The sequence below is a fragment of the Moschus berezovskii genome, chromosome 26 (assembly GCF_049115385.1).
Source record: "Moschus berezovskii isolate FMDL1 chromosome 26, NW_MosBer_1.0, whole genome shotgun sequence".
NCBI lineage: Eukaryota > Metazoa > Chordata > Mammalia > Artiodactyla > Moschidae > Moschus > Moschus berezovskii.
The window spans coordinates 37366508-37392554 of NC_142485.1; the positions used below are offsets into that span (position 1 = coordinate 37366508).

The window sequence follows — 26047 nt, forward strand, 5'->3', positions numbered from 1 at the left end:
AGATGCAGTCCCCTAAGCGGGAAGGAGAGAATTTATTACTGGATGAAGGAACCACTGTGTTTTTAAAAAATCTTATTTGGCTTATTTTCCAGAATAAATACTACACTCTTCCTAAGCCTTCTAAAAATTATGCTTGCACTTGCAGCCATGCCTGTGACCGGGTGCTGACAGCTCCATCACAGGCCTGTGTTATTTTTACCTCTTCCAGCACTGTATGCCGCCGTGCACAACGGACCAATTTGACTGCCTAACTTCCCGTTCGAAGGGTCTGGTGGCAAATGGGCAAAGGAAGAACAGAGAAGCGAGGAGTACACCTACCAGCGTGGTGACTGTCAGCTTGACTTTGTTGTCAATAAGGACTCAATTCCTATCAAGGGAATTGTGTTAAGCCCCTTAATACAATATAGACCAAAGACACATAATACGTCTTCTGTCATCCTAATGTTATTGATCAGAGATATAGTAACATATTTTTAGAGAGTAATACAATGAATATTCCTAAATGTTAGTTCTCTTATTAGTTGAATTCAGGACAAAAGCATTGGATTCAAACAAAACTAAAATCAGAAAATGCATATAAACTTGCCTGGCGCAAAGCAATTTATAAATTAATATTTCCTTCCTTGCAGATGTGTGTCCTTTACTGCCCTTCACCACATCCCTCTTATTATTGGATTCACTTAAATTTAACATATATTTATTTGATGCCAGGGGTACAGAAACACAGATGCACTAATATATCTGCTCTCCAACAACCGCTGAAGAATTTCACCTGGATTTCATGTAGGAATTTCATCATTAAGGTAGAGACACCGTTAGACTCTTCCATACAGTTTGGGAAAAACTGCTTCCACAAGGAATAAACGATGGTGCTCCTTTTACAGATGGAGTCACTGCTCAGGAAGGTGAGGGGAAGAAGCAAGGCCACAGAGCTCCCGCCCCGCACAACTGGGGCTTGAAGGCAACTGTGTCTCCCTCCGAGTGCACCTCTGCACTGAACCACATCCATGCCCAGTCTGAAGCCAGGTTGAAACCTCAAACCTATTCCTTCCTCTCTATTTCCAGTTTCAGAGAAGAGAATCACAATCAAGGCAGCATTCCAAAAGGAAACTTGGTACTTTTCCTTGGAACTGCCTTTTTCTTATCTCCTGCTTCTCATCATTAACTAAGGTTTCTTCATTTATGCTCTTCATATTTTAAAAATTCGCTCTTATTTTCAGACACATAACTTCTACTTTTGGAAGTTTAAGTTCCCATGATCTCAAACTTGGGTGGCAAAAATAAATCACTTCTCTTTGCCCAGTGAGAGATCTCATGTCCGAGGTGGAGTGCCCCTCCTTAAGGAGAAGCCAAAAATGTTTGCCAAGGGAACTAAGATCACCCACACTTGTCATCCAGAAACTGAATGAAATCATACAGGCAGGAGGCAAGAAAGGAACTGATCGTGCAGCCCAGATTGAGCTGCTTCAGCCGCTGGTTCAGATTGCCTCTGAAAACAACCTAGGAGAGGGTCAAGATCAAGTTCAACATCACCACTTCTCTTTATGACCACAACGCCAACCTGGCCACATACATGAAGCCTGAGATGTGGCAGAAGTGTCTGGACTGCAGCAATGAGCTGATGGACATCCTGTTTGCAAACCCCAACATCTTTGTCAGAGAGAACATTCTGGAACAGAGTGAGAACCTGCATAACGCAGACCAGCCCCTGGGTGTCCGTGGCTGATCTTAACTCTGGTGGAACGAATGGATGAAGAATCTAATAAAATAATGCAGAACACTGATCCTCACTCCCAAGAGTATGTGGAGCACCTGAAGGATGAGACCCAGGTGTGTACCATCATTGAGCGTGTGCGGCGCTTCCTGGAGGAGAAGGGCACCACTGAGGAGATCTGCCACGTCTACCCGAGGCACATTCTCCACCCCTACTACAAGTTTGATTACAAGGCCCATCAGAGGCAGCTTACCCCCCTGAGGGTTCCTCAAAGTCTGAGCAAGATCAGGCCGAAAATGAGGGTGAAGACTCAGCTGTGCTGATGGAGAGACTGTGCAAGTACATCTATGCCAAGGACTGCACAGACCGAAACTGCACGTGCGCCACCCTCTGCCATATCTACCACCATGCCTTGCACTCCCGCTGGTACCAGGCCTGGGACCTCATGCTCATGAGCCACCTGCTGGACAACATTCAGCATGCAGACCCACCAGTCCAGATCCTGTACAACCGCACCATGGTGCAGCTGGGCATCTGTGCCTTCCGCCAAGGCCTGACCAAGGATGCACACAACGCCCTGCTGGACATCCAGTCAAGCAGCCAGGCCAAGGAGCTTCTGGGCCAGGGTCTGCTGCTGCACAGCCTGCAGGAGCGCAACCAGGAGCAGGAGAAGGTGGAGTGGTGTCAGCAGGTGACCTGCCACCTGCACATAAAACTGGAACTGCTGGAAGGTGTTTACCTGGTGTTGGCCGTGTTCCTGGAGATCCCCTACATGGCCGCCCACGAGAGTGATGCCCACTGATGCATGATCAGCAAGCAGTTCCATCACCAGCTGTGGGTAGGTGAATGGCAGCCCTTGCTGGGCCCCCCGGAGTCCATGAGGGAACATACGGTCGTTGCCTCCAAGGCCATGAAGATGGGCAACTGGCACAGTTTTATCATCAATGAGAAGATGAATAGCAAAGTGTGGGACTTTTCCCCAGAGGCCAACAAAGTCAGAACCATGCTGGTTAGGAAGATCCAGGAAGAGTCACTGCGGACCTACCTGTTCACGTATAGCAGTGTCCACGACTCCATCAGCATGGATCCGCTTTCCAACATGTTTGAGCTGGACCTGCACATGGTACACTCCATCATCAGCAAGGTGATCATTATGAGGAGTTGATGGCTCCCTGGACCAGCCTTTGCAGACCATGGTGATGCACTGCACAGAGCCCACTGCCCAGCAGAACCTGGCCCTGCAGCTGGCCGAGAAGCTGCGCAGCCTGGTGGAGAACACGCGGGTGTTTGACCACAAGCAGGGTACCTATGGTGGCTACTTCCGAGACCAGAAAGATGGCTACCAGAAAAATGAGGGCTACATGCGCTGGGGTGGCTACCTCCAGCATCAGTCTCAGACGGCCTACTGATGGCTTGACTTCTGTCCCCAGTGCTCTAGACCATTCACCCTTTAGGTCCAACCACACTGCGTTAAAGGTCTGCCACTAAAGGTCTGTTTTTATATATATATATATTTAAAAAGCGCTTCTAGCATGTCAACACTCCTAGAATGATCCTTCTCTCTCCTTTTTTTTGCCCCATGGCATGTGGGATCTCTCTGGTGGCTCAGTGAGAAAAGAACTGGTCTGCCAATGCAGGAGAAGCAGGTTTGATTCCTGGATTGGGAACATCCCCTGGCGAAGGAAATGACAAACCATGCTAGTATTCTTACCTGGGAAATCCCACGGACAGAGGAGACTGGTGGGCCTCAGTCTATAGGCTCCCAAAGAGCTGGATATGACTGAGCAACAAAGCAACAGCAACAGGCCAGGTCTTAGTTTCCTGACCAGAGATCAAACACATGCCCCCTGCATTGGAAGCATGGAGTCCTAGGCACTGGACGGCCAGGTAAGTCCTGGAATGATCCTTCTAACACCTAGGTTTGAATTTGATCATGGCCCTGTTTCCTGTGTCTCTGGTTCCTCATCTCTATCCAAGCAGCCTCAGCTCCTTCCTCACGTGCCATGTTCGATTCCCGACTGGGTGGCTCTCTGTGCATGATGTGAACTTTCTTCTCTGTCCCTCTGGCAAACACTGAGGCACACTCAGGACTCACTCAAGCGCCATATCCTCTATGGACACTTCGCTAATCTCCAACTAGAACCTCCCTGTCCTGCTGCACTGTGCAGGGGTTTGTGTAAAGGGTGACTTGCTAAATGTTCCCCCTCCTGGAACACTGTCCCTTCCTTGGAGTCAGGGATGGGGACTTTTTCATCTTTGATTTCTAAGTCTGTCCAATGTGAGCAACTAGTACAGGCACTTAGTGAGTGTTTAGTGTAATAAGAACCATGTGAGTGAGTGAAGAGTATGATGCATGTATCCTGTTCTGTACTGGATTAGGGAGGTGGGGGCCAGAGGCTTCACGCAGGGTCTGTAACACTCCAAGGATAGGACTAGGTCTTTGAAACAGCCTGTCTACATGACTGAACAACAGGTCAAGTTTAATTGGTGAGTTAAGCCTTGTCTTCCTTTTTTCCTCATTATTACTTTGTGGAAATGAGAGAGTTTATTTACCTGAATAAATCAAACTTGCTTTGATTCTCCCTTTGTGACAGTGAAAACTGTTAATGGCCAGAGCTCTGAAAGGGACTGAATAATTCTACAAATACTTCTGGAGACAGATTAACCCAGCTTCACAGAGGACCCTGAAGATATCACCCTGAATGTTTACCTTACAAAGCTCTGCCCAGAAAACTGAGGTGGATCTTCATGACTTCAACGAGAGATCATTCATTATACTCCTTCAATGGGAAGAGCTAATGGGCTTCCCTGGTGGCTCAGATGGTAAAGTATCTGCCCACAATGTGGGAGACCTGGGTTTGTTTGATCCCTGGGCTGGGAAGATTCCCTGGAGAAGGAAATAGAAACTCATTCCAGTATTCTTGCCTGGAGAATTCCATGAACAGAGGAGCCTGGTGGGCTACAAAGAGTCGGACATGACTGAGGGGTTAACACACACACACACACACATACACACTACTTCAATAAAAAAGGAAAGTAAAAAGGAACACCAGAGGGCTCTGTTAAATGGCAAAGAAAACAGCTGGTTTAGTTATGGCTGTTTTCAGCTGAATGTCAAAGAAACCAACTGCAGGGGCTTATTCAAACAAAGGCTGAATTTTCTCATATTAGAGCCACCCTGGCAGGAGACAGAGAGGACTAGTGAGGCAGTTTCATTAAGTCAGCAGTGACTCAGTTTCCCTTTTCTTCTTTATCCATCATCATCATCATCATCATCATCATCACCACTGGGATTTTGTTTCCAGGTCTTAAGGTGGCTGTTCCACCTCCAGGCAGTGAGTGCACTTCACAGACAGGAAGGAGCCTCAAGAGCAGAGGGAATAAAATGGGTGGCTTTTTTTTTTCTCCTCCTGGCTCTTTTTCTCTTTTTGACTGCACCAAGTAGATGGACCTCTCCCTGGCTAGAATACATCACAGGGCTACATATACTGCAAGGAAATCTGCAAGATGTACAGTGGGCACTTAGCCTCTCTGAACAAATCATGTTTCTTTTCATGAGAAAGAAGGGAGACAGAAAATTGTCACAAATCTTTTTTTCCAGTTGTGCAACCAATAAGGAAGAAGGACACCTGACTCTGCTCTGACCTCTTGGCATATGTTCCTGTTTGGGTGACAGACAGGGACACTGAAAGAAGCGTGTGCCTCTCTTTAGGCTGACTGCACAGAGGCCTGGCCCTTCAGGCGCTGGAAGGGATATGTGGGCCCTGGCACAGCCCTGCTCTCTGCCCCTCCCTGCCAGCTGGCTCAGACTGTAGAGACTGTAGCCTGGATCCTCTTGCCCAGGCCCCATTTCTCTGCTCTGAGGTTCCTCCCCCTGCAGTTTCTTCTCTATACTCCTCTGAGAATAAACATTCTAAAATACCAACTGGTTGTGTCACTACGTGAATCTCTCTTATAAAGCTCAGCTCGTTAGAGAGCTGGCTCCTCATTCCCAGCTCTCCTCCACAGCCTCCCTTTCAGGATGGGGCACCTTGTACGTTAGCAAATCTGGCCAGATGGGACGGCTTTCAGATTTAGCACCTTCCTAGTCTGGACCTTCGGTCACCCACTTCCTTCACTTGAACTATTCTTCATCCTTCTCCAACTTTCTTGCCTGCACAGTCCCAGAAAGAAGTGACTTTCTGCAAGAAAACCTCTGGTTCCTGGGGTATGAAACTTTGATATCCTTCTTGGACATCCAGCAATGTGAAGTCAACTGGGCCTGAGGGAAGTATCACTAAGAACAAAGCAAGTGTAGGTGATTGAATTCCAGCTGAGCTATTTCAAATACTAAAACAGGATGCTGTTAAAGTGCTGCACTCAATATGTCAACAAATTTGGAAAATGCAGCAGTGGCCACAGGACTGGAAAAGGTCAGTTTTCATTCCAATCCCAAATAAGGGTAATGCCAAAGAATGTTCAAATGACCATACAATTGTACTCATTTCACAGGCTTGCAAGGTAATTCTCAAAACCCTTCAAGCTAGGTTTTAATAGTATGTGAACTGACAACTTTCAGATATACAAGTTTGATTTAGAAGAGCCAGAGGAAACAGAGATTAAATTGCCAACATCCGTTGGCTCACAGACAAAACAAGGGAATTTCAGAAAAACACCTATTTCTGCTTCATTGACTACACTAAAGCCTTTGACTGTGTGGATCACAACAAACTGGAAAATTCTTAAAGAGATGGGAATACCAGACTACCTTATCTGCCCCTTGAGAAACCTATATGCAGGTCAAGAGGCAACAGTTAGAATGGACATGGAACAATGGGCTGATTCAAATTTGGGCAAGGAGTGTGTCAAGGCTACATATTGTCACCCTGCTTATTTAACTTCTATGTAGAGTACATCTTGTGAAATGCCAGGCTGGATGAAGCATAAGTTGGAATCAAGATTGTCAGGAGAAATATCAATAACCTCAGATATTCAGATGACACCACCCTTATAGTAGAAAGCAAAGAGGAACTAAACAGCCTCTTGATGAAGGTGAAAGAGGAGAGTGAAAAAGATGGCTTAAAACTCAACATTTGAAAGATTAAAATGATGGCATCTGGTCCCATCACCTCATGGCAAATAGAAGGGGAAAAGTTTAAACAGTGACTGGTTTTATATTCTTGGGCTCCAAATTCATTGCAGACAGTGACTGCAGCCATGAAATTAAAAGATGCTTGCTCCTTGGGAAAAAAGCATTGACAAACCTAGACAGCATACTGAAAAGCAGAGACATCACTTTGTCCATAAAGGTCAGTTCAGTTCAGTCGCTCAGTTGTGTCCGACTCTGCAACCCCATGAATTGCAGCACGCCAGGCCTCCCTGTCCATCACCAACTCCTGGAGTTCACTCAAACTCATGTCCATCAAGTTGGTGATGCCATCCAGCCATCTCATTCTCTGTCGTCCCCTTCTCCTCCTGTCCCCAATCCCTCCCAGCATTAGAGTCTTTTCCAGTGAGTCAACTCTTCGCATGAGATGGCCAAAGTATTGGAGTTTCAGCTTTAGCATCAGTACATATAGTCAAAGCTATAGTTTTCTAGTAGTTGTGTATGGATATGAGAGTTGGACCATAAAGAAGGCTGAGTGCTAAAGAATTGATGTTTTGGAATTGTCGTGCTGGAGAAGACTCTTGAGCGTCCCCTGGACTGCAAGCAGTTCAAGCCAGTCAATCCTAAAGGAAGTCAAGCCTGTATATTCATTGGAAGGATGGAGGTTGAAGCTGAAGCTCCAATCTTTGGCCACCTGATGTGAAGAGCCAATTAATTGGAAAAGACCCTGATCCTGGGAAAGATTGAGGCATGAGGAGAAGAGGGTGACAGAGGATGAGATGGTTGGATGGCATCACCAACGCGATGAACATGAGTTTGGGCAAACTCTGGGAGATAGTGAAGGACAGGGATGCCTGGCATGCTGTTTTCCATGGGATTGTAAAGATTTAGACATGTCTTAGCCATTGAACAAAAACAAGAAAGCAGCTTATGCTTTTCCAACTAAAATAGAAGCTACTTTAAAAAGCAGAACCTTATATATGATAGATACCGAATTATTTGTTGATATTTAACATAAGAAAGGCAACATCATCCAAATACCACTGAGGTCTGAGCACATGGATTTGGGCCCTGTTCTCAGATCTGTGCCTAATTAGCAGGATGACGCTGAGTGATTTCACCTCCTCTGTTTGGTTTTCTCATCTACTTACACATGGCATTACCAGTTTCAGTGGATGCCAGGTTTGCATGTCCAGTCGCTACTCCTTCTTCTGATGAGCGCATCCTTGTTTTTATTATGACACAAACTCCTCTCAGGTGCTCAGTCACGTTCTTTGAGTGAGGTGAGATATCCAAGCCTTGTAGATCAGTATGTAACTCTTATGGCACTGAGGTCTGTTCCAAAATCAACAAGGACTAAGCCAAGTCAATAAAAGTTGATTGTGGGACATTTGGTAAAACTATTGAAATGCACAAATAGCTCTCTTATGGCTACACTTGAAAGGTGGAAACCTGGAATATCTGTGCTCATGAATGGACAGAGCCTGCTTGAGTGAAGCCATAACAGAAGAAAAGAGAGCAGTGAAATGAAAAAACAATGAACTCAGAAGCCCTTGTTTGAGCCATTGGATCTCTTGACACCCAAAGTCAACATTATCCAATCATTATCCAGCTATTCGGGCTTCTATCAATATTCCCATTCCCCTCATCACCACTTATCCCAGTTTGAGTCAGTTTGATGTCAGTTATAATGTAAAAAATCTGGATTTCATAACAACAAGAAATATATTTCTTTCATATATATTTTGGAAGAACTGGTATACCTTTTAAGAGTCTTTACTATGTCCATATGTTTTCCCTCCACATCTGGAAATTCATCCTAAATATGAAAAAGACTTTTTGACAAAGAAGGTAGTAAACTCCTTAAAATCAATTTTTGTTTCTTAAAAATCATTGTATACACACAGCACGTGACACAATGTTTAACATAAATTACTTGTTAAATGAATCAACCAACTAGATAATACTAACTAAAATTGTTTATCGTAATGTCAAAAACCCAAATGTAAAATCTGTAGGGAAAGAGTTAACACACACACACACAAACATACACACATTTTATGGTCTACTCTACTGTCATTAAGATATAAAGGATTTGTAGTACCATGGACAACTAAGCATGACATAACGTTAAGAGAAACAAATTTAGAAGCCTATATTTAAAGCATAAGCATTAAAGGCGTATTTCATTAAAGGCGTATTCCACAAACATAATCCAAAAACGATAATGGAATAGCACGAATATTTTTTCTTTCTCCCACTTTTCTATAACTACCAAAATGTATTAACATGTTAACATATGACAGTTTCAATATTGAAAAAAAATAAGCACCTAAAATGTCTGATTTCAACCATCTGCCCACCACCTTTATGATTCTATCATTCTGTGATTCCAAGAACTGCTCAGTTATCATGGTTTGCACAAACCTCATTGTTTTTGTAAGTGGGGAAAATTTAGTACCAAAATTAAAGGACAAAGCTGACAGAGTTATTGGTCTCAAGGAATTTGCATGTCCTTTGTTTTTGTTTTTTTAATGGTTGTTTCTAATGCTCTCCTATTCTTGTGAAATCAAACAGAAATGAAGTTGCTACAGACACACGGAAGGGGTCATGTGCTTTCTTGGAGGGATCCTTTTACTTGATTCGAGTGATCACAAATAGTGCCCACTGACTTTATATTCTCTGGCCTGACCAGAATCCGTCCGCATCTCCCTGGTCAGTTTTCTCTCCCCTTCTTTCTAGCAACCACCTCTTGCCTACGCTTACTTATCCTTTCTTACCATGTGTACCTAACCCCTGCCATGCTACTCCCTTGCTCCCCTGACCTTGTGATAAACACCTCCTCTGTGACACATCCATGCTGAACTTCATTCGGTCTTCCCCAGCCCTGTGTCTTCTTGCTTTCAGAGTATTTTTTCTCTGCCTGCTTCCCTGGAAAAATTTATACTTATTATTCTATTTCCAATAGTAGCAGTTCCCAACCTTTTTGGCACTGGGGACCAATTTTGTGGGAGACAATTTCCATGGATGGGTCGGGGGATGGTTTGGAGATGATTCAAGCACATTACGTTTATTGTGCACTTTATTTCTATTATTATTAAATCAGCATCACCTCAAATCATCAGGTATTAGATCCTGAAGATTGGAGACCCCTCAAGTATAGGATGTCTTTCTCTAAAAAGCCTTTCGTGAACCCTGCAATGGCAAGTGTTGCCTTAAAAATTATTCCTCTCAGACCCTTGGGCTCGCTGTCCATAGCTCTGACAACATGTTATTATTTAATACTAGCAGGTCATCCATGATGGAATGCAACCCTGGTGATCACAGACATAATCTGTATTTCTGTCTTGCATGTAGTCATTGCACTTGGTGCAGAGCTTGGCACGTATTAATTCTAGTCCTTCGTAAAATCAGAAAGAAAGGGTGGTTATCATACACTAGTTTAACAGCACAACCATAATTAAAAAACTGACAAGCTAGTCTTCTGGTCCCCAACTTATTCCATTCAGTGTCACTCTGCCTTCCTTGATTTCTCAAATGGGCTGTTTTCAACTTTTCAAAGTAAGTCATATAACATTATGCCTCTTTTGCTTTAAACTACAGACTTCTGAGATATGCTTCATTTGTTTCTACAAGTGGAAAAGAAGAGAGAGTGGGGGAAAAAAGGACAAAGGAGAAAAGGAACAGAACTATAAAACAGTATGTTTAGAAAGACCATGTCTTTGGAAAATCAGTATTTCCTTGTTGATCATATCTCTTTGGCAGCAGAAGGCTATGGTACAAAATTCCTTTTATTAAAAGAAAAAACTATAATATACAAACATACTTATTACTGACTTCAAATCACTTGATTGGAAGTTTCAGAGAGGAATTTATGAAAATATTTTGTTTTAAAACCATTTTTGTTATGATGTTAGTAAACTGTGGTCATTTATGAACTTTTGTAGAAAAGAGTAATATTTGGAAACTAAAACAAACAAAAGAAACAGGAAAACTAAAAAACAGAGTTTTTTCACACTTGTCCTTTTGGTGCCCTTCATATACACAGATGATAAGACAAGAGCTTCTAGACTGAGGAGTCAACTGTTTCAAAAATTAACAAGGGATTCATGAAAAACAGCAGAAAACAGGTGATATGAAAAATCTCTATAATGATCCAGCATTGAATCATAACAGATGGTAACTCCCCATGAAACTGTAGACTAAAAATAGGAAAAACAAAATAAGCTTGAACAAGTTTAAGGAAAGCTGAGAATCTTAAAACTCCATTAAAAAAAAAAGTAGCAATAATCAGACTTCAATCCAATGTGAGTTTATTTATAAGAGATTTGGTTATCTCAATAAATAACTTATTTTAAAGTTTCATATCATTTGACTGGATCTCTGCTATAGTATTTGTATTTTAGGGAAAGAAAAAATGCACAAGCTGCAAAATATGATGAAACTATTTCACTTAACATTTACTTTCTAAACAACTTGATGAAAATAATGATAAATTTTACTTTAGGGATTTCTGGTGAGCAGTTATGAGGCTGAGCTCAGCAAATCAAACGGTCTGTAATTGGGCCATGACCCTATATGCTCTTGCTTCACTGGAGGGAGGAAAACAAGTTGAGATCAATATTTACACATAGAGAAAATTTCCTAAATACTTGGAATTTTTTTTTTCCACAGTGGTTAATTTGACCACACAATGCTTTTTTATGTTCTGCAGTTGTAGAAGAAAAATGTATAAATCCTCAGATACTTGAAGAAACATATCAAATTAAAAACAACCTGTATCTTCAATGACTGATTTTATTGCCCAGATTATATGGTATAATCACTGTCAATAAATGGATACTAGTCATTATGGAGATCAGCGGGGTACTCAGTAAGACCTTGAGGGGGTTCTTTGAAGATGGTCTCTAGAGAGAAATGGATAACCCTAAAGAACTGGCCAGAAAACCAGGTGGGTTGAAAAATACCCATTTTAGAGTCAAGTACAAACCATTATTTAACTTACATAAAGGATTGTTTTCAATTTTACTGTTTTTATAGGGATGCAGAAATATCTAAATCATTTTTGGAGCAAGCTATATCAGTGGTCAAACTCATCTAGTCATAACAGATCCCTTAATGATCCAGTTAACAAATATTCATAAGGCATTTTTATGTGTTAGGTGGTATGCTAGAAATAGAAATGTAAGGCATGGGTTCTGTTCTCAAAGAATGTACACTTTAGATAGGTGAAAAAGAAGAAACCGGTGAAAAGCTAAATAAGGATACGCATTTATCAATAATATAGGCAATCATGACACTTTTGAATTTTTGGCATTACAATGGTTTAATGATGGAATCAAAGACACTTTCTCCTTCCTTCTCAGTGTTTCATCTTCCACAGTGTCAGTTCCTTCCTAAAGTGGTTTCCCCTCATGGTGGCAAGAAGGCTGCAGAAGAACGAAATGTCTCAATTGCTTAGCACATCATCCAAAAGGAGAAACAGCAATGGTGGCTGCAGGTTTGACCAGGAGAATGAGGAACATTCTCATATACCATTGCTCTGAGTCAATTCAAGTTTATTTCTGAAGTAATCACCTTGCCTATAGTAATATGCACTGATTGGCTTAGATGTAGATTTTCTGAATTTACCTCTGTGGCAAGGGGGTCGTAATCAGCCTAGAGACGGGAGGTGGCTGAATCCTGTACCTCATTCTATTCCTAAGACCATGGAGATTTGGATGGAAAAGATGTTCCAACGATAACCAACACAATGCCTAATTCTTTTTTTCTCCAACTCTCTTTCTCACTCACTTACCACCCCCCACTCTGCCCACACACAGAAATACACAATCTTATACACACTTTTCAAAAACTGCTACAACCTACAGGGGAATATTTAACTCTCCCCATAGGATAACACATTTTTGTTTGTTGCATAAAGATCCATTTGCAAGATATCTTGGTGACATGCCATCTTCTTCCTTGTGCTGTCTGAAACTTTCGAAGGTCCAGTAATCTATGGGTAAGAGACATTTTTTTCCATCCCTGTTTTTTTCATATATAATCATGGTAAAAGAATAGGAAATGCCAAAGAAAATTCTCCTTTGAAAAAGGATAAAATGGGAAATAACATATTCAATATTCCATGGCACAAAACATACACTGCTGTCCAGAAAAAGCAAGGATTCCCCTTTCCTTGAAATGGAGTAAGTCTTTTGATCAGACAGTAGCTATTCAAGAAGCTGTTTTCTGTGACAGTCTTCCTTGTCCATGGTCCTATGTGGCCACACCAGGGGACAATGTCTCTTCCAGGCAATGTACCACCTTAACTTTCCAGTGGACCATGTCAGATTTTGGGGAGACTGCTTAGGGGGATGAAGAAAGCAGTGATTGGGACAGGAGAATAAGATGGCAGAGGAGTAGGTGGATGTGGAGTGCATCTCTCTCCATGGATACATCAGAAATACACTTTCAGACACAGAAGTGCATGCAAAACACCAACTGTGAGCAGACAGGAGTACCTGACCAGTGGAAAAGAATATATAGAATCATTTATAACTTGGTAGGATGAAGGAAGTAGGGGGAAAAACAGGAGTGTTACTAGGACTGGACTTGCCCTCACTGGGTAGGGGAACTGAAGCAGGGGTCCAATCCCCACATTGGGGCAACAGTGTGAGTCACAGGAGAAACATTTAAAGATGAGAGTGAAACAGCTGATCTGTGGCAGCCTAAATGGAATGAGAATCAGAGAGTCCTTGCTGCAGCCATACATACGCTGGACAGGGACACAGGTCCCCTAGAAGGTGCAGCAGCTGAGACCTGGAGATTAGGGATTGTGGAGGGTGAGGGCTGCTGTTGACCAGGTCCTTACTGGGAAAGTAGCAAGTCCTCCAGGGCAGCCTCAAGAGCAAAACCCAAATGACAACCCACATGCAGAGGTGGAAATAAAACCACGATTGAAACCCAGGGGCAGTGTGGCCAAGGGAGAAGACCCAAAATGTTCCCACCAGTTGTATAAGCTGCAGATTAAACCCACACGATAAACTAGGCAGACTATGTGTCTATGAAATATATAAAAAGACAGTGAGATCATCCACAAAAGAAAATGCACTAGTTCTGATAGCTGTGGACATTGGAGGCAAGAACACACAGGAGTAGGACCAGATTAGAATCTGAACTATTAGACACCAGCACAGTGTTGAAGAGCATCTTAAGGAGGTGAGGTGGACTGTGACTCCCAGGGAGGGAAAGGACTCTGACAGCAGTGACACAAGAAAAACATTTATTATTCTTATGTTTTGACTTGTTCTGTAGACTCTATTGGATTTTTTTTTTCTTTTTCTTTTTCCTTTTTCCTATTTTTATCCCCTGTGTTGTAGTTGTTGATTTTATTGGCACTGTGAAATATAATTAAGCTCTTGAGCTTTTTTTTTCCCAGTCACACTTTTTATTGTTATAAAACTCTGCCTCTTCATTGGGCTTTTGCAGTGGAGTCTTCCTTTTTTTCCTCACTTTCTTTCTTCTTCCTTTTTTTTCTCATTTTTAATTTTAACTTTTTTAAACCTATTATTATTATTTCTACATTTATTCCTTTGCTTGCTTTTCCTGCTGTTCTTTTCCCCTTGCAGTTAATCTTTAATATATGTAAATCTTCTTTATTTACCTCTATATAATTTTGCATATCTATTCTTTCTTTCCTTTCCTCTCAACATATTTGCTATTTTAGTTTTCATTGCTTTATTCCCCACTTGGCACCTTGTTTTAGTTTTGCTTTCCAATTTGTGCTTTACTTAGTTTTGTTCTTAACTGGTAGATATAATTTTTGGTTTCCTTTGTTCACTGGGTCAGTCTATTATAGCTTACTTTTGTTTGACTGTTTTGATTTCACTTATGGGTGTGTATGTGCATATTCCACTATTTTAATTATAATTTGCCTGGTTTTGTAACTGCCATTTGCCTGGGGTTTATCTTTGGTTTCTCATTTTTGGCATTTGTTTTAATCTCATTTAATGTCATAGCAAACCACTTGTGGAATCTTTGTTCCTAACCAGAGATCAAGCTCTGAGCCTTTGGAGTGGGATCACTGACTCCAAGAACCCAGACTACCAGAGAATTAAGCCTAGGGAGTATCAGATAGTGAGAACTCACACAAAGGAAACTACTTGATAACAAAACACAGCATTATTCAACCACCAGTAGCATCCTCTGCAGGAAGAGTCATCTAAACAACAAACAAAATAAAAATACAAACCCAATCATCAGCAGACAGGATTACCACATCACTCAACCTTGCCCATCAGAGAGAAAACAAACAGAAAAACTCAGCACAAATTTCACCCTATATGAAGCTTACACAAACCACTGGACCAACTTTAGGAGGGCAGAAACCAAAAGGAAGAAAAAATTCAACCTTGAAGTCTTGGAAAAGAAGACCTCAAACACAATAAGTTTAAAAAAATGATGAAAAGGCAGAGAAATACTACACAAATGAAGGAACAAACTAGAAACACAGAAGTCCAAATAAATGAAGAGGAAATAGGTAAACTACCTGAAAAAAGATTCAGAATAATGATAGTAAAGATGATCAAAAACCTCGAAAACAGAATGGAGAAAATGCAAGAATCAATTAACAAAGACCTAGAAAAATTAAAGGATAAACATACAGAGGCAAACAACACAATTGCTGAAATTCAAAACACTCTAGAAGGAATCAACAGCAGAATATCTGAAGCAGAAAAGTGAATCAGTGAGCTGGAAGATAAAATGGTGGAAATAACTTCTGAAGAGCAGAATAAAGTGAAATGAATGAAAAGAACTGAGGATAGTCTCAGAGACCTCTGGGACAATATCAAGCACACAAAATTTGAATATACAGGCCCCAGAAGAAGAGAAAAAGAAAGGGTATGAGAAAATTTTTTAAGAGATTATAGTTGAAAATTTCCCAAACATGGAAAAGGAAATAGTCAATCAAGTCTAAGAGGCACAAAGAGTCCCATACAAGATAAACCCATGGAGAAACACACCAAGACACATACTAATCAAGCTAACAAAGACTAAACACAAAGAAAGAATCTTAAAAGCAGTAAGGGAGAACGAACAAGTAACATACAAGGGAAATCCCATACGTTTAACAGCTGATCTTTCAGCAGAAACTCTCCAGGCCAGAGGGAATGGCAGGATATATTTAGAGAACTGAAAGGGAAAATTCTACAACCAAGATTACTGTACCTGGCAAGGGTCTCATTCAAAACTGATGGAGAAATAAAAAGCTTTGCAGACAAGCAAAAAGTTAAGAGAATTCAGGGCCACCAAACCAGCTTTACAACAAATGTTAAAGGGACTTATGTAGCTGAGAAATACAAGAGAAGAAAAAGATCTACAAAGCCAACCACAAACAATTAAGAAAATTGCAATAGGAACATATATGTATCAATAATTACTTTAAATGTAAATGGATTAAATGCTCCAACCAAAAGACACAGACTGGATGATGGATATAAAAACAAGACCCACATATATGCTGTCTACAAGAAACTTGCTTTATGCCTAAAGACACATATAGACTGAAAGCGAGAAGATGGAAAAATATTTTCCATGCAAGTGGGAAGCAAAATAAAGCTAGAGTAGCAATCCTCATATCAGACAAAATAGACTTTAAAATAAAGAAGATTGCAAGAGAAAAGGAAGGACACTACATAACGATCAAGGGATCAATCCAAGAGGAAGACATAACAATTGTAAATATCTATGAACCCAACATAGGAGCACCTCAATACATAAGACAAACACTAACAGACATAAAAGGAGAAATTGACAGTAACACAATAATAGTAGGAAACTTTAATACTCCATTCACACCAATGGACAGATCATTAAAACAAAAAATTAATAAGGAAACATAAGTCTTAAATGATACATTAGATGAGATGGAGCTCATTGATATATTTAGGACATTGCATCCAAATGCAAAAGAATACACCTTCTTTTCAAGTGCACATGGGACATACTCCAGGATAGACCACATCTTGGGTCACAAATCAAAACTCAGTAAATTTAAGAAAATTGAAATTGTAAGAATCTTCTCTGACCACAGTGTTATGAGACTAGATATCAATTACAAGAAAAAAACTGCAAAAAAACTTAAACACATGGAGATTAAATAATACTTTCTAAAAAACCAACAGGTTACTGAAGAAATAAAAAAGGAAATCAGAATTTTCTAGAAACAAATGACAATGAAAACATGACAACTCAAAACCTATGGGTTGCAGCAAAAGCAGTTCTAAGATGGAAGTTTATAGCAATACAATCTTACCTCAAGAAACAAGAAAAACATCAAATAGACAACCTAACTTTACACCTAAAACAACTGGAAAAAGAAGAACAAAAACCCCCAAAATTAGTAGAAGGAAAGAAATCATAAAAATCAGAAAAGAAATAACTGAAAAGGCAATGAAAGTAACAATAGTAAAGATTAATAAAACTAAAAGCTGGTCCTTTGAGAGGATAAACAAAATTGACAAATCTTTAGTCAGACTCATCAAGAAAAAAAGAGAAAAGAATCAAAAGACAAAATTAGAAATGAAAAAGGAGAGGTTACAACAGACAATGCAGAAATACAAAGGATTATAAGAAACTATTATGAACAACTATATGGCAGTAAAATGGATAACCTGGAAGAAATGGAAAGATTCTTAGAAAAGTTCAATCTTTCAAGACTGAACCAGGCAAAAACTGAAATTATGAACAACCCAATGACGAGCACTGAAATTGAAGCTGTGATCAAAAATTTCCCAAAAGACAAAAACCCAGGACCAGAGGGCTTCACAGGAGAATTCTATCAAACATTTAGAAAACAGCTAATGCCTGTCCTTCTAAAACTCTTTCAAAAAATTGCAGAGGAAGAAGCACTTCCAAACTCATTCCATGAGGCCACCGTCACCCTGACACCAAACTAGACAAAGACAAAGAAAGTAACCACACGCCAATACCACCGATGAACACAGATGCAAAAATCCTCAACAGAATTTTAGCAAACAGAATTCAGCAACACATTAAGAAGTTCACATACCATGATCAATTCGGGTTTATTCCAGGGATGCAAGCATTCTTCAATATACGCAAATCAATGTGATACACCATATTAACAAATTGAAAGACAAAGACCATGTGATAATAGATATAGAAAAAGCCTTTGACAAAATTTAGCGCCCATTCGTGATTAAAACTCTTCAAAAAATGGGCATAGATGGAACCTACCTCAACACAGTAAAGGCCATATATGATAAGCCTACAGCAAACACTATTCTCAATGATGAAAAACTGAAATCATTCCCCTCAAGCTCAGGAACAAGACAATGGTGTCCACTTTCACCACTATCATTCAACAAAGTGTTGGAAGTCCTACCTACAGCAATCAGAGAAGAAAAAGAAATAAAGGAATCCAGGTTAGAAAAGAAGAAGTAAAGCTCTCAGTACTTGCAGATGACATGATACTGTACATAGAAAACCTTAAAGACAGTATCAGAAAACTACTAGAGCTAATCAGTGAATTTAGCAAAGTTGCAGGATACAAAATCAGTACATAGAAATCACTCCCATTTCTATATATTAACAGTGAAAAATCAGAAAGAGAAATGAAGGAATCAATCTCATTCACCATTGCAACAAAAAGAATAAAATATCTAGGAATAACCTTACCTAAAGATACAAAAGAACTGTACACATAAAATTATGACACTAATGAAAGAAATCAGACAACATAAACAGATGGAGAGATATTCCATGTTACTGGGTTGGAATAATCAATATTGTGAAAATGACTATACCACCAAAGGCAATCTACAGATTCAGTGTGATTCCTATCAAATAACCAATGGCATTTTTCACAGAAGTAGAATAAAAAACTCCACAATTCATATGGAAACACAAAAGACTCTGAGTAGCCAAAGCAGTCTTGAGAAGGAAGAATGCAGCTGGAGGAATCAACCTGCCTGACTTCAGATTATACTACAAAGCTACAGTCATCGAGACTGTATGGTACTGGCACAAAAACAGAAATATAGACCAATGGGACAAGATAGAAAGCCCAGAAATAAACCCATGCACCTATGGGTACTTCATTTTTGACAAAGGAGGCAAGACTATAAAATGGGTCAAAGACAGCCTCTTCAATAAATGGTGCTGGGAAAACTGGACAGCTACATGTAAAAGAATGAATTACAACACTTCCTAATAGCATACACAATGATAAATGCAAAATGGGTTAAAGACCTAGATGGAAATCCAGAAAATATAAAATTCTTAGAAAAAACATAGGTAGAACACTCATTGACATAAATCAAAACAAGATCCTCTATGACCCACCACCTAGAGTAATGGAAATTAAAACAAAAGTAAACAAGTGGGACCTGATTAAACTTAAAAGTTTTTGCACAGCAAAAGAAACTAGAAGCAAGGTGAAAAGACAACCCTCATAATGGAAGAAAATAATAGCAAATGAAACAACTGACAAAGGATTAATTTCCAAAATATACATGCAGCTCATACAACTCAATATCAAGAAAGCAAACAATCAAATCAAAAAGTGGGAAAAAGACCTAAAATGACATTTCTCCAAGGAAAACACAGATGGCTAAGAAACACATGAAAAGATGCTCAATATTGTTCTTTACTAGAGCAATGCAAATCAAAACTATAATGATATACCATCTAACATCAGTCAGAATGGCCATCATCAAAAAGTCTAAAAACAATAAATGCTGGAGAGGGTGGGGAAAAAAAGGAATGCTCTTGCACTGTTGGTGGGAATGTAAATTGATATAGCCACTATGGAAGATGGTATGTAGATTCCTTAAAACACTAGGAATAAAACCACCATATAACCTAGCAATCCCACTCCTAAGCATATACCCTGAGGAAACCAGAATTGTAAAAGACACATGTATCTCATTGTTCAGTTGAGTTCAGTCGCTCAGTCGTGTCCGACTCTTTGCAACCCCATGAATCACAGCACGTCAGGCCTCCCTGTCCATTACCAACTCCTGGAGTTCACTCAAACTCATGTCCATCGAATCGGTGATGCCATCCAGCCATCTCATTCTCTGTTGTCCCCTTCTCCTCCCGCCCCCAATCCCTCCCAGCATCAGAGTCTCTCCCAGTGAGTCAACTCTTCACATGAGGTGGCCAAAGTATTGGAGCTTCAGCTTCAGCATCAGTCCTTCCAATGAACACCCAAGACCGATCTCATTTAGAATGGACTGGTTGGATCCCCTTGCAGTCCAAGGGACTCTCAAGAGTCTTCTCCAGCACCACAGTTCAAAAGCATCAATCCTTTGGCAATCAGCTTTCTTCACAGTCCAACTCTCACATCCATACATGACCACTGGAAAAACCATAGCCTTGACTAGATGGACCTTGGTTGGCAAAGTAATGTCTCTGCTTTTTAATATGCTGTCTAGGTTGGTCATAACTTTCCTTCCAAGGAGTAAGTGTCTGTTAATTTCATGGCTGCAATAAGCATCCACAGTGATTTTGGAGCCCCCAAAAATAAAGTCTGACACTGTATCCACTGTTTCCCCATCTATTTCCCATGAAGTGATGGGACCAGATGCCATGATCTTAGTTTTCTGAATGTTGAGCTTTAAGCCAACTTTTTCACTCTCCTCTTTCACTTTCATCAAGAGGCTTATGAGTTCCTCTTCACCCTCTGCCATAAGGGTGGTGTCATCTGCATATCTGAGGTTATTGATATTTCTCCCGGCAATCTTGATTCCAGCTTGTGCTTCTTCCAGCCCAACGTTCCTAATGATGTGCTCTGCATATAAGTTAAATAAGCAAGGTGACAATATACAGCCTTGACATACTACTTTTCCTATTTGGAACCGGTCTGTTGTTCCATGTCCAGTTCTAACTGTTGCTTCCTGACCTGCATACAGCTTTCTTAAGAGGCAGGTCAGGTGGTCTGGTAGTCCCATTTCTTTCAGAATTTTCCACAGTTTATTGTGATCCACACAATCAAAGGTTTTGGCATAGTCAATAAAGCAGAAATAGATGTTTTTCTGGAACTCTTTTGCTTTTTCCATGATCCAGCAGATGTTGTCAACTTGATCTCTGGTTCCTCTACGTTTTCTGAAACCAGCTTGCTTCATTGCAGCACTATTTACAATAGTTAGAACATGGAAGCAACCTAGATGTCCATTGACAGATGAATGGATAAAGAATTTGTGGTACATATACACAATGGAATATTACTCAAGTCATAAAAAGGAACACATTTGAGTCAGTTCTAATGTAGTGGATGAACCTAGAGCCTATTAGAGTGAAGTAAGTCAGAAAGAGAAAGATAAATATCACATTCTAATGCATATATATGGAATCTAGAAGAATGGCACTGAAGAATTTATTTGCAGGGCAGCAATGGAGAAACAGACATAGAGAATAGACTTATGGAAAAGGGGTGAGGGGAGGAGAGGGTGAGATGTATGGAGAGAGTAACATGGAAACCTACATTACTGTATGTAAAATAGATAGCCACGAGGAATTTGCTGTATGGCTGAGGAAACTCAAACAGGGGCTCTGTATCAACCTAAAGGGGTGGGATGGTGAGGGAGATGGGAGGGAGTTTCAGGAGGGAAGGGATATATGTATACCTATGGCTGATTCACGTTGAAGTCTGACAGAAAACAACAAAATTCTGTAAAGTAATTACTCTTCAATTTAAAAATATTTTTTTTTTTAAAAGGAAAGCACTCATTGGTTTCAGTCAAGTTAGAGGTTTCTTTGGTGACTTCAACTCACTTTACAACACTGTCAGCATTGGTTTATTTACTTCTGGTAAAGACCATGGTCTAGAGATTGAGTCGACTCTCAGTCCACGAGTCTGTGAATTTCTGTCCTCTGTGGGGATGCTGTGTGGTAACAGGCATGTGCACAGCCCATTTGCCCTGACTGTCCCTTTAACAGACTTAACCTCACCCTGCAATCTGCCTCAGAAAAAAGGAAAAATAGCCTCTCATAGGGAGGTGATGCTAACTTTCCACTATCTCCATTCTGTATCCCAGGCACATCGTCAGGGTGAGATTGAGCTCCAATTTTTTCAGTTATTGGATACTTTATAAAGGTACTTAAGAGACTGGGGTATCTGCACCAAATTTTTCTTTTTTGTAGGATTCCTACCTGTCCATGTCTGCTCACATGGACTCCAGTTTGGGATAAAGTATTTGGCTTTAAGTTCAGTTCAGTTGCTCAGTCGTGTCGAGTCTTTGCAATCCCATGAATCGCAGCCTGTCAGGCCTCCCTGTCCATCATCAACTCCCTGAGTTAACCCAAACCCATGTCCATCAATTCGGTGATGCCACCCAGCCATCTCATCCTCTGTCGTCCCCTTCTCCTCCCGCCCCCAATCCCTACCAGCATCAGGGTCTTTTCCAATGAGTCAACTCTTCGCATGGGGTGGCCAAAGTACTGGAGTTTCAGCTTCAGCATCAGTCCTTCCAATGAACATCCAGGACTGATCTCCTTTAGAATGGACTGGTTGGATCTCCTTGCAGTCCAAGGGACTCTCAAGAGTCTTCTCCAATACCACAGTTCAAAAGTATCAGTTCTTCAGTGCTCAACTTTCTTCACAGTACAACTCTCACATCCATACATGACCACTGGAAACCATAGCCTTGACTAGACAGACCTTTGTTGGCAAAGTAACGTCTCTGCTTTTTAATATGCAATCTAGTTTGGTCATAACTTTTCTTCCGAGTTCAGACTTAAATTGAAGAAAGTAGGGAAAACCACTAGACCATTCAGGTACGACCTAAATCGAATCCCTTATGACAGTGGAGGTGAGAAATAGATTTAAGGGATTAGATTTGATAGAGTGTCTGATGAAATATGGATGGAGGTTAATGACATTGTATAGGAGACAGGGATCAAGACCATCCCCATGGAAAAGAAATGCAAAAGAGCAAAATGGCTGTCTGAGGAGGCTTTACAAATAGCTGTGAAAAGAAGACAAGCAAAAAGCAAAGGAGAAAGGAAAGATATAAGCACCTGAATGCAGAGTTCCAAAGAATAGCAAGGAGAGATAAGAAAGTCTTCCTCAGTGATCAATGCAAAGAAATAGAGGAAAACAACAGAATGGGAAAGAGTAGAGATCTCTTCAAGAAAATTAGAGACACCAAGGGAACATTTGGCTTTTCCTCTACCAAATTTCAAATTACAATTCTTCAAGCACTACAGATGATTGTTTGAAAACAGAGTACACTTTTTTTGTTTTGAGCAGAGCTATGTACATTTTTGACTCTATCCCTTCAGATTGATGGAATCAAGATTGCAGGGAGAAATATCAATAATCTCAGATATGCAGATGACACCACCCTTATGGCAGAAAGTGAAGAAGAACTAAAGAGCCTCTTGAGGAAGGTGAAAGAAGAGAGTGAAAAAGTTGACTTAAAGCTGAATATTCAGAAAACTAAGATCATGGCATCCAGTCCCATCACTTCATGGCGAATAGATGGGGAAACATTGGAAACAGTGGCTGACTTTATTTTGGGGGGCTCTAAAATCACTGCAGATGTTGATTGCAGCCATGAAATTAAAAGACGTTTGTTCCTTGGAAGGAAAGTTATGATCAACCTAGACAGCATATTGAAAAGCAGAGACATTACGTTGTCAACAAAGGTCCGTCTAGTCAAGGCTATGGTTTTTCCAGTAGTCAAGTACGGATGTGAGAGTTGGACTATAAAGAAAGCTGAGCACCAAAGAATTGATGCTTTTGAACTGTGGTGTTGGAGAAGACTCTTGAGAGTCCCTTGGACTGCAAGGAGATCCAACCAGTACATTCTAAAGGAAATCAGTCCTGAATATTCATTGGAGGGACTGATGCTGAAGCTGAAACTCCAATACTTTGGCCAGCTGATGCGAAGAGCTGACTCTTTCAAAAGACCCTGAAGCTGGGAAAAATTGAGAGCAGGAGGAGAAGGGGAAGACAAAGGATGAGATGGTTGGATGATACCACTGACTCAATGGACATGGGTTTGGGTGAACACTGTGAGTTGGTGATGGACAGGGAGGCCTGGTGTGCTGTAGTTCATGAGGTCGCAAAGAGTTGGACATGACTGAGCGACTGAACTGACTGACTGACTTCAGACTGATCTTAGATTAATCCACTTTCTTTCTTCAGTCATTTTACTGAGAATCAAAAGATAGAGCTAGCACTCTAAAATTCTGATTTTTACTATAAATTATTTTAAGGTTACAGCTAAAGCATATGCTCTTTTCCTTGGCATCTCACAAACCACAACTTACCAAAGCTGTTTATCTACCACACAATAGGTTCTAGATCCCCACACCTTTTCAGCCACTTCTTCAAGCAGAGGACATCTTCACATTTGGGTTTGTTACATGGCTCACTACAATCTAAACCCATATTTCTAAATTAGCCACCTTATAGAGATTTTATCATGGAAGATAATACAAAAAAACAGAGTGTTTCAAAATCCTACCCCTGAAAGGAACATATAGAGTTTGCATCCAAGAAAACAGATCTGTGAGAAAATGAAGAGGAGTCATCAACTAAATCCTGACTGTCCACCTTCAGGTTTGAGAAAGTCCTGCTAAGTTAGAGAAAGGGAAGCAGGCATGTGAGATTCAAAAAGGAAGTAGACATGGTATTCTGTGCACTAATTTTTTAAGTATAACATCATACACTTAATATACATAGAATATTTACATATACTTAATCTACATCATATACAAAGAAATTTCATAGGAAAATAACAAAATAATAGTAACATGAGGGAAATATAGACAGATAGAAAGCCATTAGAAGAAAAAATTTGCAGGGGAGTGGGAATTTGTACAAATGCTTGTTCTTAATCTGAAAAAGAGGATTGATAATGATCAACTAGATTTTAGAACTAACACCCAAAAAAGATATCCTTTTAATTATAGAGGAGTGGAATGTAAAAGTAGGAAGTCAAGAAACACCTGGAGTAACGCAAATTTGGCCTTAGAATACAGAATGAAGCAGGGCAAAGGCTCATAGAGTTTTGTCAAGAGAACACACTGGTCATAGCAAACACCCTCTTCCAACAACACAAGAGACAGCTCTACACATGGACATCACCAGATGGTCAGCACCGAAATCAGATTGATTATATTCTTTGCAGCCAAGGATGGAGAAGCTCTATACAGTCAGCTAAAACAAGACCACGAGCAGACTGTGGCTCAGATCATAAACTCCTTATTGCCAGATTCAGACTTAAATTGAAGAGATTCAGACTTAAATTGAAAATCACTAGATCATTCAGGTGTGACCTAAATCAAATCCATTATGATTATACAGTGGAAATGACAATTAGATCCAAGGGACTAGATCTGATAGAAAGAGTGCCTGAAGAACTATGGACAGAAGTTTGTGACACTGTATAGGAGACAGGGATCAAGACCAACCCCAAGAAAAACAAATGCAAAAAGGTAAAATGATTGTCTGAGGAGGCCTTACAAATAGCTGAGAAAAGAAGAGAAGTGAAAAACAAAGGAGAAAAGGAAAGATATACCCATCTGAATGCAGAGTTCCAAAAAATAGCAAGGAGAGATAAGAAAGCCTTCTTCAATGACCAGTGCAAAGAAATGGAAAAAAAAAACAACAGAATGGGAAAGATTAGAGATCTCTTCAATAAAATTAGAGCTACCAAGGGAACATATCATGCAAATATGGGCTCAATAAAGGACAGAAATGGTATGGACCTAACAGAAGCAGAAGATATTAAGAAGAGGTGGCAAGAATACACAGAAGAAGTATACAAGAAAGACCTTCACAACCCAGATAATCACGATGGTGTGATCACTCACCCAGGGACAGACATCCTGGAATTTGAAGTCAAGTGGGCCTTAGGAAGCATCACTACAAATAAAGCTAGTAGAGGTGATGGAATTCCAGTTGAGCTATTTCAAATCTTAAAAGATGATATTGTGAAAGTGCTGCACTCAATATGCCAGCAAATTTGGAAAATTCAGCAGCGGCCACAGGACTGGAAAATGTCAGTTTTCTTTCCAATCCAAAAGAAAGGCAATGCCAAAGAATGTTCAAACTACCACACGATTGCACTCATCTCACACGCTAGTAAAGTAATGCTCAAAATTCTACAAGCAAGACTTCAACAGTACATGAACTATGAACTTCCAGATGTTCAAGCTGGTTTTAGAAAAGGCAGAGGAACCAGAGATCAAATTGACAACATTTGCTGGATCATTGAAAAAGCAAGAGA

At 40.3% G+C, this 26047-nt stretch overlaps 1 pseudogene; it reads left to right on the forward strand.

Moving 5' to 3' along the window:
* LOC129549199 (eukaryotic translation initiation factor 3 subunit C-like) overlaps positions 1 to 3123 on the forward strand; it is a 64717-nt pseudogene extending 61594 nt beyond the window's left edge.
* The last annotated feature ends 22924 nt before the right edge of the window (positions 3124 to 26047 follow it).